Consider the following 16,882-nt stretch of genomic DNA (forward strand, 5'->3'; position numbering starts at 1 on the left):
GTATGAAGAGAAGAAGAGAGAGTAAAATAAGACCAAGAGATACACAATGTACCCAACATGCACTTAAGTTTGTTGTCTCATCCGCTGCAATCCTTAGGTCAAGCTTGGCCCTTGAACTGCTGAGGAGCTGTGAAAGCCTGCTCTTTTCTTGGTTGCATAAGACTCAGACTGAATGTAAAAATGGAATGCCCAGTTCAGACCAAAAATTCTATCAATCACACGGATTGGAAAACCCAAGAGGAAGCAAACTGGTCAAAAAACACATGCTGAAACAGAGAAGTCACATTCCGATAAACTACTCCCACACAGTTGAAGTCATTTTTTTTATTATTCTAAGGGGCGGGGAGGGCTAAGGTTGAGAGAAAGCGGCTTCCTTAAGGCTATGGCAGCTCAGTCTTTTACAGAGCAATCCTATACAGGACCCCCCCCCCAAAAAAAGTCTTATTCCCAGGTAAAGTGGGTAAAGGATTGCAATAAAAAGAACTTACTGGAGAGGAAACCCCATTAAACACAATGAGACTTACTTTGGAGTAAGCACACATAAGATTGCTATTTACATTTTGCCATGTCTTCTGGAGGGGAAAAAAGAGTTTTCATCCAGCTGAACACTAAACCACCAGCAATATGGAAATATTATTTTCAAAGCTTTTCATGCTATCACTCGGCACTCCAAATGACCCTAATTGCTATCGTCCAGCCCCGGACACTGAGGTCCAGTGCCAAGGGCCTTCTGGCGGTCCCCACCCCCTGAGAGAAATGAAGTTACAGGGAACCAGGCAGAGGGCCTTCTCGGTAGTGGCGCCCACCCTGTGGAACGCCCTCCCAGCTGATGTCAAGGAAATAAACAACTACCTGACTTTTAGAAGGCACTTGAAGGCAGCCCTGTTTAGGGAAGTTTTTTAATGTTTTGACGTATTTATCGTGGTTTTTAATATTCTATGGGGAGTCGCCCAGTGTGGCTGGGGAAACCCAGCCAGATGGACGGGATATTATAATAATAATAATAATAATAATAATAATAATAATAGGTGCAGTGCCTTCCAACTGAAAGCTTATAAAAATTATGGAGGGGAAGACAAGAGGACTTGTTGAATTCAGTGGCAGCTACTATAGCTTAAACCAGGCATAGGCAAACCTCAGCCCTCCAGATGTTTTGAAACAACAATTCCCACCATCCCTAGCTAACAGGGCCAGTGGTCAGGGATGATGAGAATTGTAGTCTCAAAACATCTGGAGGACCAGTTTGCCTTTGCCTGGCTTAAACCCATTCCCTGCCAATCCATCACAAAAGACTTTCGTGCTTGTGCACTTATGACATTTCCCTAGGTTCGAAGCAGAAAGAATTCAAAGAGACAATAAAGAAGAATGCCAAGGATCAAAATACACTTCTACCTGGAATGACTGCCTGGTACACAAGAGAACTGCTAGGAAAGGTTTGAGAGAGAAGCGGACACGGAGCAATGGATTCAAACTACAAGAAAGAAGATTCCACCTAAACATTAGGAAGAACTTCCTGACAGTAAGAGCTGTTGGGCAGTGGAATTTGCTACCAAGGAGTGTGGTGGAGTCTCCTTCTTTGAAGATCTTTAAGCAGAGGCTTGACAGGCATAGGTCAAGAATGCTTTGATGGTGTCTCCTGCTTGGCAGGGGGTTGGACTGGGTGGCCCTCGTGGTCTCTTCCAACTCTCTGATTCTATGATTTGATGGGAGTCTTAAAGGGACAGACTCTCTTTTCCCCAAATAATATCAACAAATAAGACTTTTGGGTTGCACTAGTTTGGTAAGGTTCAAATCCGCAAGGGTGGCCGTGAGGGGAAAGGAGGGGGGGGTACTCTGCCTTAAATTCCTTAAAGAAGGGCAGGATCAAAATAAAACAAAACAAAAAGTATGCTCTTCCCAGGCTGAAAAGGAGTATGGTGAAGACCTACTCCGAAGGAGAATTTCAGAAAATTTCAAATAAAACAACCATGAGCCTAAGGTTGCAAAATTATGTGGGAGGAAGCTCCACTGAATACATTTCTGAATAAAGTACTGAATAGGATTTATGCAGGCTACAGAGGTTTTGATCAGAGAACCGTTGTCTCTGCCATTAAATGTGCGCTCCCACTACTAGTAGACAGCATAAAATCTGCAGTCCATATCTATCTTGCCATTTATTACGAAATACAGTACGGCATTTCCCCCCCAAACCAGCATTGTTCCTAATTGAGAAAAAGGAACCTAACTGCATTTTAAGCTTGTAATGCATACACAGCCAGAAAGACACCCAGCCTTGTCCCAATAATGACCTAGGAAGCTCTGAAGACCAGGTTAAGCCCAATATTAGGATACAAATCACCAAAAGAATATTAACTTCTTGGAAATTTCAGCAAAGACACGACAAATCAAACCTACCTAGAAATTAAAACTGCCTGTTCATAAGCCGGCTAGATCCTTCTCCTCATGGGCAAAAGTCTTGAGAAATTACAAGCCTTCTATTTCTGCTGTCCAGATAACGTTTTTCAGTCCTGGAATTACAAGCCTTCTATTTCTGCTGTCCAGATAACGTTTTTCAGTCCTGGAATTAGCTCCTGGGGGACCAATGATGACAGAGGAAGTGGGCTCTCCATTATCTGACCAGAAACATTCATCCTTGAAATACTACAGGAAATACCACTCTTCACACCCAGATAAGAAAAAAGTCATGTCTCCGACATTCCACACATCACATGCATACTTTTAAAAATCAGTCATCCCCCTTGATGTATTTTCTTGCAAAACAAAGTAAGGAAGCCAAGTCAATTTGAAGCACTGAAGAGCACATATACATTTCTCCGTCTCTCAAACAAACATTCACACACCCAGCATACTTGACCACCCCCGCCATTCAGAAAAGCCCCTCTATCCATGAAGGAAGCTCCTGCCATTTAAAAACAACAGTGCTTAAATTTCCAAATTCCCGTTTTTAAAAAATAAAATAAAATAAATGCACAAGGGCCTAGCGCCCACAGATGCCAAGTTGGGGATTCCTGTCTTATTCTGTGACATTTATAGTATTCCTGCTGTGTGACGATTTGTTTTAAGACATCTATAACTAATTCTTCCACAATTGTGTAGCTCCGGGTTCCTTGCTGAGTCTAGATATCAAAACATAAGAGGAACTTAAACTGTCACGGGACTAGTTCACCTGACAGGATAAACCAATCTATGGCATGAGGAGACTGCTTTATTGCACGGAGCTAACACAAAGTTTGGCTTAGTGTGTTGTGTGAAGTGGGATTCATGGTTAAGCGCCTCCCTCACGAGCTACAAAATTATCTCAAGGTGGCGGTAAAAAGGATTATGAAGGAATAAAGTCCCAGCAAGCTCCTCCATGGGAGCCTACATGTTTATGCAGGATTGGAAAAACATAGTTTGGCTTGCTGTGTAGTGCATATCAGGTTCACACACTCTCGGAATAAAAGCATAAACAATTAACGAGTAGTAATAATTCCAGATTAGTAGCCATGATCTCCTGTTGAAACTTACTGGTTTCTCTCTCCTCCACCTCATCCTGCTTTAATTTAAAGTAATATGATCTTGGTCATGTTGTTCAGATGCCAAAGCAACTACTCTCTTCCGAATTTAAAAATGGAAAGCATAATGCTGGTGGTCAACAAAAGAGGTTTAAAGACTCTCTCAAGGCAAATCTTTTAAAATGTAGTATAAACGCCGACAACTGGGAAACACTGGCCTGCGAGCGCTCCAGTTGGAGAACAGCCTTTACCAAAGATGTCATGGGCTTTGAAGATGCTCAAACTCAGATGAAAGGGAGAAACGTGCTAGAAGGAAGGCACGCTTGGCAAACCCTCACCGTGATCAACTCCCACCCGGAAACCAATGTCCCCACTGTGGAAGGATGTGCGGATCCAGAATTGGCTTCCACAATCACTTACAGACTCACTGTTAAGACCGTATTCATTGTTGATGATCTACTGCAAATCACACAACTCCTGACTGAGCTGCATTTTCCCCCTCCTCAGTCATGTACACATTTGTTGTTGTGTCCGACTCTTCGTGACCCCCTGGACCAGACCACGCCAGCCTCCCGCAGTTTGGTCAAACTCATGTTCGTAGCTTCGAGAATACTGTCCAACCATCTCATCCTCTGTTGTCCCCTTCTCCTAGTGCCCTCCATCTTTCCCAACATCAGGGTCTTTTCCAGGGAGTCTTCTCTTCTCATGAGGCGGCCAAAGTATTGGAGCCTCAGCTTCAGGATCTGTCCTTCCAGTGAGAACTCAGGGCTGATTTCCTTCAGAATGGGTAGGTTTGATCTTCTTGCAGTCCATGGGACTCTCAAGAGTCTCCTCCAGCACCATAATTCAAAAGCATCAATTCTTCGGCAATCAGCCTTCTTTATGGTCCAGCTCTCACTTCCATACATCACTACTGGGAAAACCACAGCTTTAACTATACAGACCTTTGTCAGCAAGGTGATGTCTCTGCTTTTTAAGATGCTGTCTAGGTTTGTCATTGCTTTTCTCCCAAGAAGCAGGCGTCTCTTAATTTCGTGACTGTTGTCACCATCTGCAGTGATCATGGAACCCAAGAAAGTAAAATCTCTCACTGCCTCCATTTCTTCCCCTTCTATTTGCCAGGAGGTGATGGGACCAGTGGCCATGATCTTAGTTTTTTGATGTTGAGCTTCAGACCATATTTTGCGCTCTCCTCTTTCACCCTCATTAAAAGGTTCTTTAATTCCTCCTCACTTTCTGCCATCGAGGTTGTGTCAACAGCATATCTGACGTAACCTATGTACACATTATACATTTAAAGCACACACACACACACCTTAAAAACAACAACAACATTGGGAACTGTAGGTTGTGAAAGGTGCTGTGAATGGTAGCTCTGTAAGGGGGGAAACTACAATTCACATGATTTTTTTTTGGGGAGGGAATGCTGTGATGTACATAGAACTCTACTGTCACTAATTAGGATGTGGGGCTTTTCTCTGGGAAACTCACAAGAACTCCGTCCAGGCTAAAGGGGAAATAACTAATAATTCAAAATGACGCATGTAATCACATGCCCTTTCAAGATTGTGAATGAGAATTTCTCTTGCTAGGGGAAAACACTTGCTTTTGAATATAATTATGATTCAAACAGAAAACTCCAAATAGGAATACAATGCCACTTATATGACACCTGTATGATAGGAAATAAACCTCCATCCATACCTAAATCCTTTAAATGTGGGGGATTTTTTGCCTACCTACTTGTTCCAATCATTCATTACTGCAATCTAAGCTGATAAAGGATGCTATCAGAAATAGGATTAATTGTAAATAACTGGATTTTTGTGCCTTTTTAAAAAACCACTTCAAGTTAATGAATCTGGAATAAGGGTTCCAGGCTGTTATGTCGCTTTGCTATGCATTCCTGCCATTGCATCGCTATTGTTGTGTTGAAATTGGCTCTTGGCATATTTATGTGGGAGTTTTCCTAAAACCCATTAAAGTGACCAGAACAACTGTTCACGCTGAAATCATGCGCTCGCTTACAAGGGATCTGTTACTTTCCAACAAAACCACTGGGGTAAAGCTATCAACAGGATAGGGCTCTCACTGAGCTCATGTAAGAAGTTTTTAAAAAATGTCTATGACTTTCTTCTCTTGGGGAAGGCAGGCAAAGGGCCGAAAGGTTAAGCCATTCTCGTCACAGCCTTGGATGTTCCCTTTTCATTAAAGAATAACCTTTAAAATAAGAATAATGCTGGCGGAAATAGGGCAACGCGTAACGCCCTTCTAATGCGTACTTTGGCCCAGAAGCAAAACCGAAACGGCGTCCTTGGCGCACAAAGCGCGCATATCCTGTTATCACCCGATGCAGTTCTTTTTTTAAAAAAAAAGCTGTTTATGTCGCAGCTCAGACGTTAACCCTCTAAGTAACCTCTTCTTACAAGCCGACTCCCTTTAAAAATAAAATAAAAATCTTTATTCAGAAGTATCCCCAACGTTTAATGGGGTCGAGAGCAGAGGCCCCGCAGTCTGAGCTTGTACACGTCGCAAAGAGGAGAGACGCGCCGCGCAAACTCTCAAGCGCGCGATTCGGCGGGGCTTACTTCAGAGTAAACCTGCATGGGCTCGCGAAAAATGGGCGCCGATCCCTCCTCCCATCCGGTTCACACGACTTAGGAGTTATTCCAAGCCGCACTCTCAGAAGCAGCCCGGTTTTAGCTGCGGTTCCTTTTTCTCACCGCCATACAAAGCGCGCCATCCCGGCGACACCGCTCCTTACCTCTAAGCAAGCCCTACTCGCACTACCCCACCTCTCGATCCGGGCTCCCCGGTGGCTTCCGCTTCTCAATACGGCAGTCTCCAAACTTCGGCGTCCGCCATTGCCCGCTGATACAAACAACTGCCTTGTTGGCTAGCCTCCCTTTTGGGGGAGTGGCGCCGAGCGGCGCGCAGTTCCTCCGCGGACCAGAAGAGCGAGTCAGCTTCCTTCCTACGCGCGAGGAAGCCCCGACGGTGCGTACCGGGTCGGACTGCAAGTGGTTAGCAAAAAAATAAAAAGGGAAACAAATGCTGCAGAGCTTCCTCTACAACAAATAGGACGATTTCCTCCTTCCCCCGCCAATACTGAATGGAAGAGTCATTCAAAAGCAGTGGTTCCCAAAGTGGGTGGTGCCACAGGGGGTGGCAATGGGATTCCCTAGAGGGGTGCAGAAGGTATAAATGACTGACTTTTCAAAGCTGGTATCCTTGGATCAAGTTCAGCCATTTTGTTGAATTATTTAACGTTTTAATTGGATTTTGAACAAATGGGCAGTTCCGATTTTGCGTTTTTATGTACCGTGTTGCAAACTTCCTTAGTGGGTTGCGCAAATCACTCTTCTGAAAAATGCTTTTAATGGGATAAGGGGCACTGGATCAAGGGGTCTGGGCGGCGTGCCCGGAAAATTAGGGAACCACTGTTCAAGCATTGAGAGGCTGGGGAGGTTAGTACGTACAGTAGTTACATTACATTTGTGGTTGGGGAAGGGTTATGCTTGGGACAATGACGTTTATGGTGCAACGTTTATGTACGTGCGAGAATATATAACCTCCTTTGGGAGGTACGGTATTAGATTTGTATTTGCCGGTTTAGATAGATTCCGCCTCGCGCCTGAAACCACAACGGAAGTCAAATTAAAGCGAAAGAGGAGAGGCCGCAAACCAGGAACCGAAAACATCAATGGACTCGAAGCACTTTACATGGTGAAACGCAGCCAAACATCTGGAGGGCCGAAGTTTGGGGGTGCCTGGTCTGTTGTAAGCTATGTTTTACCTTAAAGACAGAGAAATATATTGTGGGATGACTTTTCCCACCCATTCTAGAAAATTCATATGGCAGAATGTAAACTTTTGCTACTACAAGTTAATTTATTCAAGTATAAATTGAATAAATTTGGGAGACAACATTTGTCTGACAAGTGGGATAAACATCTAATAAAGTACATATTGGAGAGTTTTAGTTTGATTCTTATTCTCAATTTTAAAATTGTTTTAAAGGAACCTCCAGACAAATCCATCTGTTAATCACTTCTCACACCATATTAATGCAAAATAGGTTTTTGTTTCACAAAGTTTAAACAGTAATAGTAGTAGTAGTAGTAGTAGTAGTAATTTATTATTTATACCCTGCCCATCTGGCTGGGTTTCCCCAGCCATTCTGGGCAGCTCCCAACAAAATAATAATAATAAAGTGATTAAACATCAACTATTAAAACTTTTAAATATTAAACAGGGCTGTCTTCAGATCTCATATAAAAGTCAGATAGTTGTTTGTTTCCTTGACATCTGATGGGAGGGCGTTCCACAGGGCAGGCACCACTACCAAGAAGGCCCTCTGCCTGGTTCCCCTGTAACCTCCCGTCCCACAGTGAATTTGGACTTTAGTCATGGATCTCAATGTGACCTTAAATTGCTACCTGTTGTTTGGTTTCCTTTGTTCCTTGTTTAAACCCTACTTGCAAGTATTTACACATATAAGCAATCATTAGCTATTTCAGTACTCTACAGTCTCAATGATAAATTAACCAGTCAGTGCCCACCTAGCAGTTCGAAAGCACGTCAAACTGCAAATAAATAGGTACCGCTTCAAGCGGGAAGGTAAATGGCGTTTCCGTGTGCTGCTCTGGTTCGCCAGAAGCAGTTTTGTCATGCTGGCCACATGACCCGGAAGCTGTCTGCGAACAAACACCGGCTCCTTTGGCCAATAACGCGAGATGAGCGCCGCAACCCCAGAGTTGGTCACGACTGGACCTAATGGTCAGGGGTCCCTTTACCTAAGCACCATTGTATTTGACAGAGCTTACTCACGGGCATGAGTGCATAGAACTGGTCTAATAATTTAGATGTAAGGTGATTTCCTCCAACTTTACTGCAGAATGGCACTGACATAACTGACAGTGCAATGCTATAGCAAGTCTACTCGGGAGAAAATCCCATTGAGTTCAGGGGGGCTTACTTCCACTTAAGCTGCTATAAGACTGAATCTAAATTGACTTAAAGTTGATTGCTTAGACTTAATTATGTTAGGTCTTGCACTGTAAATCCAGTGTATGGTAATTTTAGAGCACAATTAAGTACTTGTTACTAGCCACTGTCCTCTGCAATGGATCCATTTTGGATTTCTTTCTATAAATCTAATAATGCAATGGGATGAGATCAAGGAGCCACCTAGTGCAGCACTGTGTTTCTAAGGGTGCCTCAGAGAAGCCCACAAGCAGGCTGAATATGCCTCTGAATATCGTGCTTCTACTGTATTTAGAAATTATGGTTTGTAGCTGTTCAGACCATCAGTGAGAGAGGAAGCAGCTGTCAGACGTCATCATTCCTGGATATAGCCTCCTGCCTGCCAGCTATCAACTGCCATCACAGAGAGGAAGCAGCAGCTTTTCCATTGTTCCTTGATCTGCTGAATTTCTTCCTGGGGAATTTTGTAAATAATAACTAATCCCTGAGGTTTCCCCCCCCCCTCCTTCCCAATCCATTTTCCTTTCATGCTGCCTTTCGAGACTGTAAGCATGAGGGTGGGGACTGTTTTATTTCTGATCTTTGTAAGCAGCCCAGGGAGTGTTGTAACTTGAAGAGTGAGGCAAAAATGCTGTTTAGGGGGGGGGAACAAGCCTAGCCCCCATTCATTTTGTGTAATGGCAATTGCCCCATCTTGCACCAGTTTATTTCAAAAGAATGCGTTGTTTTTTTTTATGAAGTACTGTATATTCCTGCATATAAGACTACTTTTTAACCCAGGAAACGGGGGTCGTCTTATACGCCAGGTCGTATTTCTTATACGGCGAGTATATCCCAAACTCTATATTTTAACTGGAAAAGTTGGGGGTCGTCTTATACGCCCAGTCGTTTTATACGCCGGAATATATGGTACTGTACTTCTTTTTCTCAGTCCTAAACTTACTCTCTGTCTGTATTATTATGTGACCCTGCGTTGTAGAATAATAATTATTATTATTATAATTATAATAATTTATTACTTATACCCCGCCCATCTGGCTGAGCCACCCCAGCCACTCTGGGCAGCTTCCAACAGGATATTAAAAACACAATAAAACATCAAACATTAACAACTTCCCTAAACAGGGCTGCCTTCAGATGTTACAATAGATAACTGGCTCATCGTGGTTATACTTCTGTATAAAAATCTGTTACATCAAACACAGTCCTGCTCCACCTTAGGCATATATATCTGGCAGGTATCTGGACATCCTTTGACATGTAAACTTAGGCAGCAACCATTTTAGACGTGTTAAACTGACGTGGGTCCTTTTGGACCCGGGAAAAGGCAGGATGGGGTCAGGGCGAGCTTATATGCTCTCTGCCAAGGCATGGGGGAGGCAGGAATGGAAACCCCACACAAATTGGCTGCCGGCGATACAGCAGAAGTAAAGAAGTTTATTGATGAGCCCATGCAAGTTGCACGCGGGCGCTGTTATGCTCAATGCGTGAAACAAGGGGCAGCAGGCAGGGTGTATCCACGAGAAATGTGAGGCGAAGAAGCAAGTCAGCGGCTGATGTCGAGGAACGACAAACTGCCGTTTATCTTTCTAATTCACTGATATCATTACTTTCTAATGTTTTATGTTTCCATGGTAATGTTTTATTCCCAATAGGATAGGTTTTACCATAGCTGCCAAGTTTTCCCTTTTCTCGCGAGGAAGCCTATTCAGCATAAGGGAAAATCCCTTTAAAAAAGGGATACCTTGGCAGCTATGGTTTTACGCAGAGAAACTAAAATTGTCCAGTCACAAAAAAGTGTTGCCCAGTCACAAAACGAATAAGTTTGAATTCCTCACACTCAAAAACATATTTGTAAGATCCCCTCAACTGATGAAATTTTCAAAAATTAAGTTTCGCCGTTTAAAATGACACACCCTAATTATTACGTTTGTACATTGCACTCGGATTGTGTCTCAGGGCTTTTTCCCAATTCTAACCTAAAGCAAATAAAACAGGATGAACTGAAGCGTACTTAACCTGAAGCGAACTTTCCCATTGAAAGTAATGGAAAGTGGATTAATCCGTTCCAGACGGTCCGCGGAGTACTTAAACTGAAGCGTTCATAAACTGAAGCGAACTTTCCCATTGAAAGTAATGGAAAGTGGATTAATCCGTTCCAGACGGGTCCGCGGAGTACCCAACCTGAAGCGTACTTAACCCAAAGCATGGGTGTAATTGGTTCCGGAAGTCTGTTCATAAACTGAAGCGTTCATAAACTGAAGCGAACTTTCCCATTGAAAGTAGTGGAAAGTGAATTAATCCGTTCCAGGTGGGTCCACGGCGTTTGTAAACCGAAAATTCGTAAACCGAGGTGTTCATAAACCGAGGTTCCACTGTAATTCAGGGAGCAAGAAAACAGCAGTTTACAAAACATAAAAACCGTTACATAAGTTGCCACACAGTGGCTTAAAATTGGCAAAGCAGCAGTCATGATTTACTGCCTCGTGCCTTAAAACTGCCTCCAGGGAAAGTGGTTATCGTAAAAGCTTCCTCACCAATAATGAAACTGCTGGCAAAGGAAAATATGCTTCTGCAAAAAAATGAAAAAATAAGAACTGTGTTGCAAACAGTCCAGCATGCGAGAGCCCCTATCTGAGGTCAAATTTAATATCTGTCCATCCATTTGTTTCCAATTCCCAACGTTCATGCTGCCAGAAAACAGGAAAGCAGGACCAGGAAACCAGAAGCGAGCAAAAGTGGAGAGCCTCTGTTTATGGAGCGAGGTTCTTTTTGCATGAGTAGCATTGTTAGTGAGCTGGAGCAATATCTCTGCGCAGAGAAGCCCATTTCACCATCCTGCAGCTGGCTGGCCAGTGCAAGAGGAGCTGAGCAGCGTGCCAAGTCCTTAAGTGCTACTTCATCATCTCAGTGCTCCCTGCAGTCACTGGAAGCCGGCTTCCCTTTTTGTGAGTGCAGCCAAGAAGAAATTTCCCTTAAAAAAATAATTATGGAAAGAGAGTTATATGAGAGTAGGCCTTCCATAGCAGGTGTTGCCAACCTTTTTGGACATTTCAGATTTTGAGAGGGTGCTGTCAAGAAATAGCTGCTAAGTGGTGTTGTACACAAAATCTGCCCTTATTCCCCTATGGGGGTACACAGGAGCCCTTAGAGAGTCCTTTGTAGGTTCTCCATCAGTAGGAGAAAATGACAGAGGCCAACCAGAGAATACTGAGAAGCAAAGCAGCTAGTAAGCATGATCTTTATTAAACTGTTGCAACGGTGCTCCCCCCACACGCAGGAGAGAGGAGGACCACGAACCATGTGTGTCTGCCTTTATATAGCCATTTTGAAATTCTCTGCCCTGGAGCTCAAGACCACCCCTCCATACATCACAGAAGGGGTGTAGCCCAAGACCACCCCCCAGATACATCATACCTACATCACAGAAAAGGCGGTCTACAACAGAAATTTGAATGTTGTTGTTTTTCCTGTCTGCCAGGTTGTATGATAATACCTTATCTTATTGCCTTTTCTGGCATTCTGGCTATTCCTTTGAGATGGTAATTACTTAATTCCTGAGACAATGGGAAAGTTTTTTCATGTCCTCCCTCCTTGCGGAGAAGCATTTGGTCAGTTTGGGAGTTAAAATGGTTTCAGGACTCTCTTCCTGTGCTGCTTCAGACATGTGGTTTATATATTTATGTACGTATTTGCTTGGTACATTTATGAACATTTATTTTATATATATAAGACCTTAAAATTCTTATTGCAGTGGGGATGTGGAATAACACAAAATGGCTGCCATAGGGAGTGTGGCCTAGCACAAAATTTAGAGAGGCCGCTCACCCTTCATAGCCTTTTGCTTAGGGGAAGTCAGCTATATCCTGTTGGACCTGATTGTGGAGAACATACAATATTGATTTTCCACACAAACTCTGATGCTTTCTAATAGCAGGGAGCCTTCCTCAGTAACCAGGCAAAATATGCTATGTGACCATACCACACAGACCCTAATTTCACAGAATTTGCTTAGAAGTTACCTGTACGCTTTGCACCATGACCTTCTAGTGGGGCTAGAGACTTGTTTCTTAGTTGTTTTTTAACAAAAGGTCAAAAGTCTGAGGCACCTCTCTATGACACCATTGAAAGTGTTGCACAAACTATCAAGCCCATGGTTGCTCCATAGACTGTCATGGCTGTGACACTGGTGGTTTGCTGGGATTCAGCATTACCAGCAACCTAGATTGGCATTTCAAATCATCAGGTATCGTTCCCTGTTCTACTAGTAGAAATGCTCAAAGAAGTGCCTTTTAACGTGTCACAGGGGTTGCAATTTCAACCATCCTGCTCTATCCAGACAAGGCATTCTCCAGGCTCTACATTTTCAGGTTGAGAGTGATTGGGGTTTATAAATGTTGCATTGCTCTTAATCTTAATACCAATTATTTTGTTGAAAACAACGTCTGCTGAAGGACAATCATGAGAGGGATCAAACGGGGTGGCCTTTGAGATAGGGGTCTAAGTAGTCTAATAGAAAGCACAAATGATGTTTCACAGAATATCCATGCTCAATTGTTAATGCCTCCTTTGCAAGCGTACAAATAATGCACCACATTGTTCAGATGCAGTTGTCTCAGCCCATAGTATACTTACTGAGGAATAAACCTCATTGAACTAAATGGGTATATTTCCAGGGCATATACTCAATGAGGAATGTTTGAACATTCCTATTGAACAAATGCGTAACAGAGAAACTATTGGTTCATTATAGAAACTTAAATCGCCATCTGCTGGCTTCACTATGTCAGGTGCTCCAGGGCATTGTGGGAAATCTAATATGGTGGGGGTGTTACCTGTGGGGTAGATGGGTGGTTGGGGGTCGGCTTGCTAAGCCCCCCCCCATCCAGCTGTACTGATTGTCTGCTTCTGGGGTCAGTTCTAAATGCTGGCCTTAATCGTTAAGGCTACTCTGAAAACGATTGAAAAGGTACAAATAAAACGAAATGGTCTGGGACCACGTTATCTTAAGAATATTTCAAAATATATAAAAACACACCATTGTCCTGAGTTGGCTACATCACTGGCCAGAGATAAGATTAAAATAACCTATGTAATGTAAGCAGAGTGTGTATCTTACCAGCCTTCTGCTTAGATCAGCCAGCCAGTTCTGACTGACGTCCACTCTATTTTTAGACCCTTGTGTCTGGCACAAGCTCTCATGTTGTTGTGCTCCGTTGCCAACATGTGAGATCTCTAGATCCCTGTAGCTATCGGTGTTTGTGAACCCTGATCTGTACAGTGATCACGTTCCTGCTTGTGTGACAGCTGTTTTCATTTGCAGGGCAGTTGCTGCTTATAGGCTAACAGGCAGCTAAATTTCTTCAAGAATCGATAGTTCAAAATAAAGCAACATTTTAAAAAACCAGCCTTAAACTTAAAATCTGCAATAGAGCATTGTATGCATGCTGGGAGGGACGCCAGCATTTTTGTAAGGTTGCGAGCTGTTTAATATGCCTCGTTTCATATGCTTTTCAGCCTTTGCTTAACTATGCGTGCTTCTTAGAGGAAGTGCTCTGAATATGAATAGCATTAATGCAGTATATTGCAAGTAATGGAAGTGTTTAAATGTACGCTATCTCAGAATCCTTTCCAAAAAGGTATACGGCAGGTCACATTTTCTCCAAACAGCAGATGTTGGGACTGAGGATGCATTAATAGAGGAGAGGGCCTATTATAAGAAAGTAGCAGCTGATTGGAATGGGTTTGCAAGGCGAGGTAAAGTTTCACAATAGAAGTACAGCTGAAAGTATGGTGTAGTCTGTAGTGGTTACAAAGTTGGTTTAGGACAGGCATCCCCAAACTGCGGCCCTCCAGATGTTTTGGCATACAACTCCCATGATCCCTAGCTAACAGGACCAGTGGTCGGGGAAGATGGGAACTGTAGTCCAAAACATCTGGAGGGCCGAAGTTTGGGGGTGCCTGGTTTAGGACTTGAAAGACCTGGATTCAAATATTCAGTCAACCATTAAGCCTACTGTGTGTTACTGGGCCAGATACATTCCATCAGCCTAAGCAACTTCACAGGGTGGTTGTGATGAAAAAAAGGGAGGGAAGAACATTTTGTACACCACCTTGGAGGCAATGTATAAACGGAATAATAAAATAAAACGACAAGTTATCTTTCCTGGTTTTGATTTTAGAGAAACTTACATTCAAATCACAGGGTGGCTTTGAAGGTTACTTGTGTTGCCTTGGGCATGTCTGCATTTCTCTGCTGGATCTCAAAAGGGCTGTTATGAATTGATGGTAAAGATGAGGCAGTATTGTCCTTACCCATCCTTAGCAAGTTGGATGGCAGCACAGAACATTAACTGTTACCTGAGTGCAACAGTGAAGGCAAAGGTTGCCATCATGGCTAGTAGCTACTGATCATCGATTCATCTGTCCAATCCTGTTAGAGAGGATTGATAACAAATTTCAGCTTGACAACTTGCTGTGTGACAAAGTACTTTCTGTTGCCTCATGAATCTTCCAGCATTCAACTTCACTGGACATCTCTCGAGTCGTCTGACTCAGACATCTTTGGAGTGTTGGTTCAGCTGCTCACACACTCCCAAGTCTTTGGAGTCCCAATCAAAATATGCATATAGATGCCAAAGTAATTATGTGCATTTTGGCAAAGAAATCATTTTTAAGCTAACTGCGCAGGAGTGGCTATTATTTGGATCTCCCCCCCCTCCAAACGTTGACTAAGAAAAGGAGGTGTACTTCCTGTCTCACTTATATTTTCTCTCTCTACAAAGCTAAATTTATAATTCTGCCTCTAAAGAATTTGACATCTTGGATTATAGGCCTGCTGTGACAGTTTAGCATAGGGAATCGTTGCCATGGTTAACACTACAAAATGAGAAAGATAACCTTTAACTGAAACAGCCGCAGGTAAGCTGCCCTGTGCACCTGTAAGCTACTTCTACTTCCCAAGTGTGTGTTCCAAATATTTCAGATTTTGCAACGTATCTTCACAAGACAGGCAAGGCATTATAAGCCCACTCTATATCTAGGTTTACCAAAATTTTAACTGCCTCATGCTTTTGAAAATCTGGTGACCAGATGGCTAGTGAGGAACAGTTGATATGTTCTGGAGCTTAAAAGCTAAGAAACCCTGCAACAGGAGTGTGAAAAGTGGAAATTTGTGCTCTACAACAAAGAGAAAACAGTTGAACATTCTTAAAGACAAAGGTGTTAGGATTCTTTGCAAGGCATACAACACTGGAGGGAGACAACGCAAATTATATACATATGTATCTATTAGGGTGGGTCATAAAAAAACTTTTTTGGGAAAATGTTTCCTCCCTTGATCTTATATCAGGTGTGAGGTATAAACATAGTCAAATTTCAAATTTGGGACAAATCGGTCATTATTTAGACCCTGCTCCTACAGATTGAAATTTTGCCTCACTACGAGTGAGTGATGAAAACATAGGAATTTGACTCATTTATTCTCAGTATGTTAAATTGTGAACTAATAAACATAATTTTTAGATTTTATGTAGAGCAATAATAGTTGCATACTATTATTTTCTGCAATATTTATTTATTTAAGATAAAGCATGTTGATAATTTACATGAAAAACCAATGGTTTTGAACAAATTATATGGAACAATTAAGCAAACGGTGTACTATACAAGTAAACATAAACATTAAACAATAAAACACCACTCATATTATGTGTTGCATCAAAACATCACATTATACTTAATTACTTAGGTATAAATTGTACTAAATGCTTACATTTTGTGTAATTAATAAAATTTAACATAGGAGCATATTTCAATTGTTTCATTGCCTGATGGAAATTATGACCCACCCTAATATCTATATCTATCTCTATTTAGGCTTTTATAAAAGTCCTTACTCAAGGCAGCATTCCGTTCAGCTGTTGTAGTGTAAGCTCATCTTTGGCCGTACAGCAATAGCAAAACACAAGCCCAGATGCTGCCTGGAACATACACCCATGTGTTGTTGTTTTTAAAGAAAGCCAGGACAGAGTAGTGGTTAATGGTGGGAGATCTGGTTTCAAACCCCTACTCTGGCTCCAAAGCTCCCTGGGTTCTTTTGAGCTAGTCACCTTCCCTCAATCCAATCCACTTCACAAGGCGGTTGTAAAGATAAAGGAAGTAAGGAGGTGTGGGATAGAAATGCATATAACAGCTACGGCAGCCATCTGGAGTATGCTCATAGGCAAGGGCTTCCTGGTGGCAGCACACAAAGGAGTCCTCAAGTCTAAAAGTTGGTCTTTTAGTTCTTTCTCCTGGCCTCGGGGCCAGTCAAATGGAAGAGAATGCAATTAGGACAAAAATAAACCAATGGAAGATATATCTTGCTTTGCCATAGCAATCCAATAAGGCATAGTAATCAG

The 16,882-nt window shown here is 42.5% G+C and overlaps 1 protein-coding gene across 9 annotated transcripts in view; it reads right to left on the reverse strand.

Annotated features, from left to right (window-relative positions):
- The window catches only part of CFLAR (CASP8 and FADD like apoptosis regulator), a 28,961-nt gene extending 22,366 nt beyond the window's left edge, over positions 1–6,595 (reverse strand). The window contains exons 1-2 of one of the 9 annotated variants that reach the window (XM_035137173.3): positions 6,259–6,487; positions 2,395–2,570 (exon numbers count right to left, since the gene is read on the reverse strand). The gene's annotated coding sequence lies outside the window, so the exon portion shown is untranslated. Of the gene's footprint in view, positions 1–2,394; positions 2,571–6,082 lie in introns of those variants that run through there. The other 8 variants (XM_035137180.3, XM_060281686.2, XM_035137158.3 and 5 more) reach the window with 8 other exon arrangements.
- Positions 6,596–16,882: the final 10,287 nt, after the last annotated feature.

Source organism: Zootoca vivipara, chromosome 1, assembly GCF_965207765.1.
Source record: "Zootoca vivipara chromosome 1, rZooViv2.hap1.1, whole genome shotgun sequence".
NCBI lineage: Eukaryota > Metazoa > Chordata > Lepidosauria > Squamata > Lacertidae > Zootoca > Zootoca vivipara.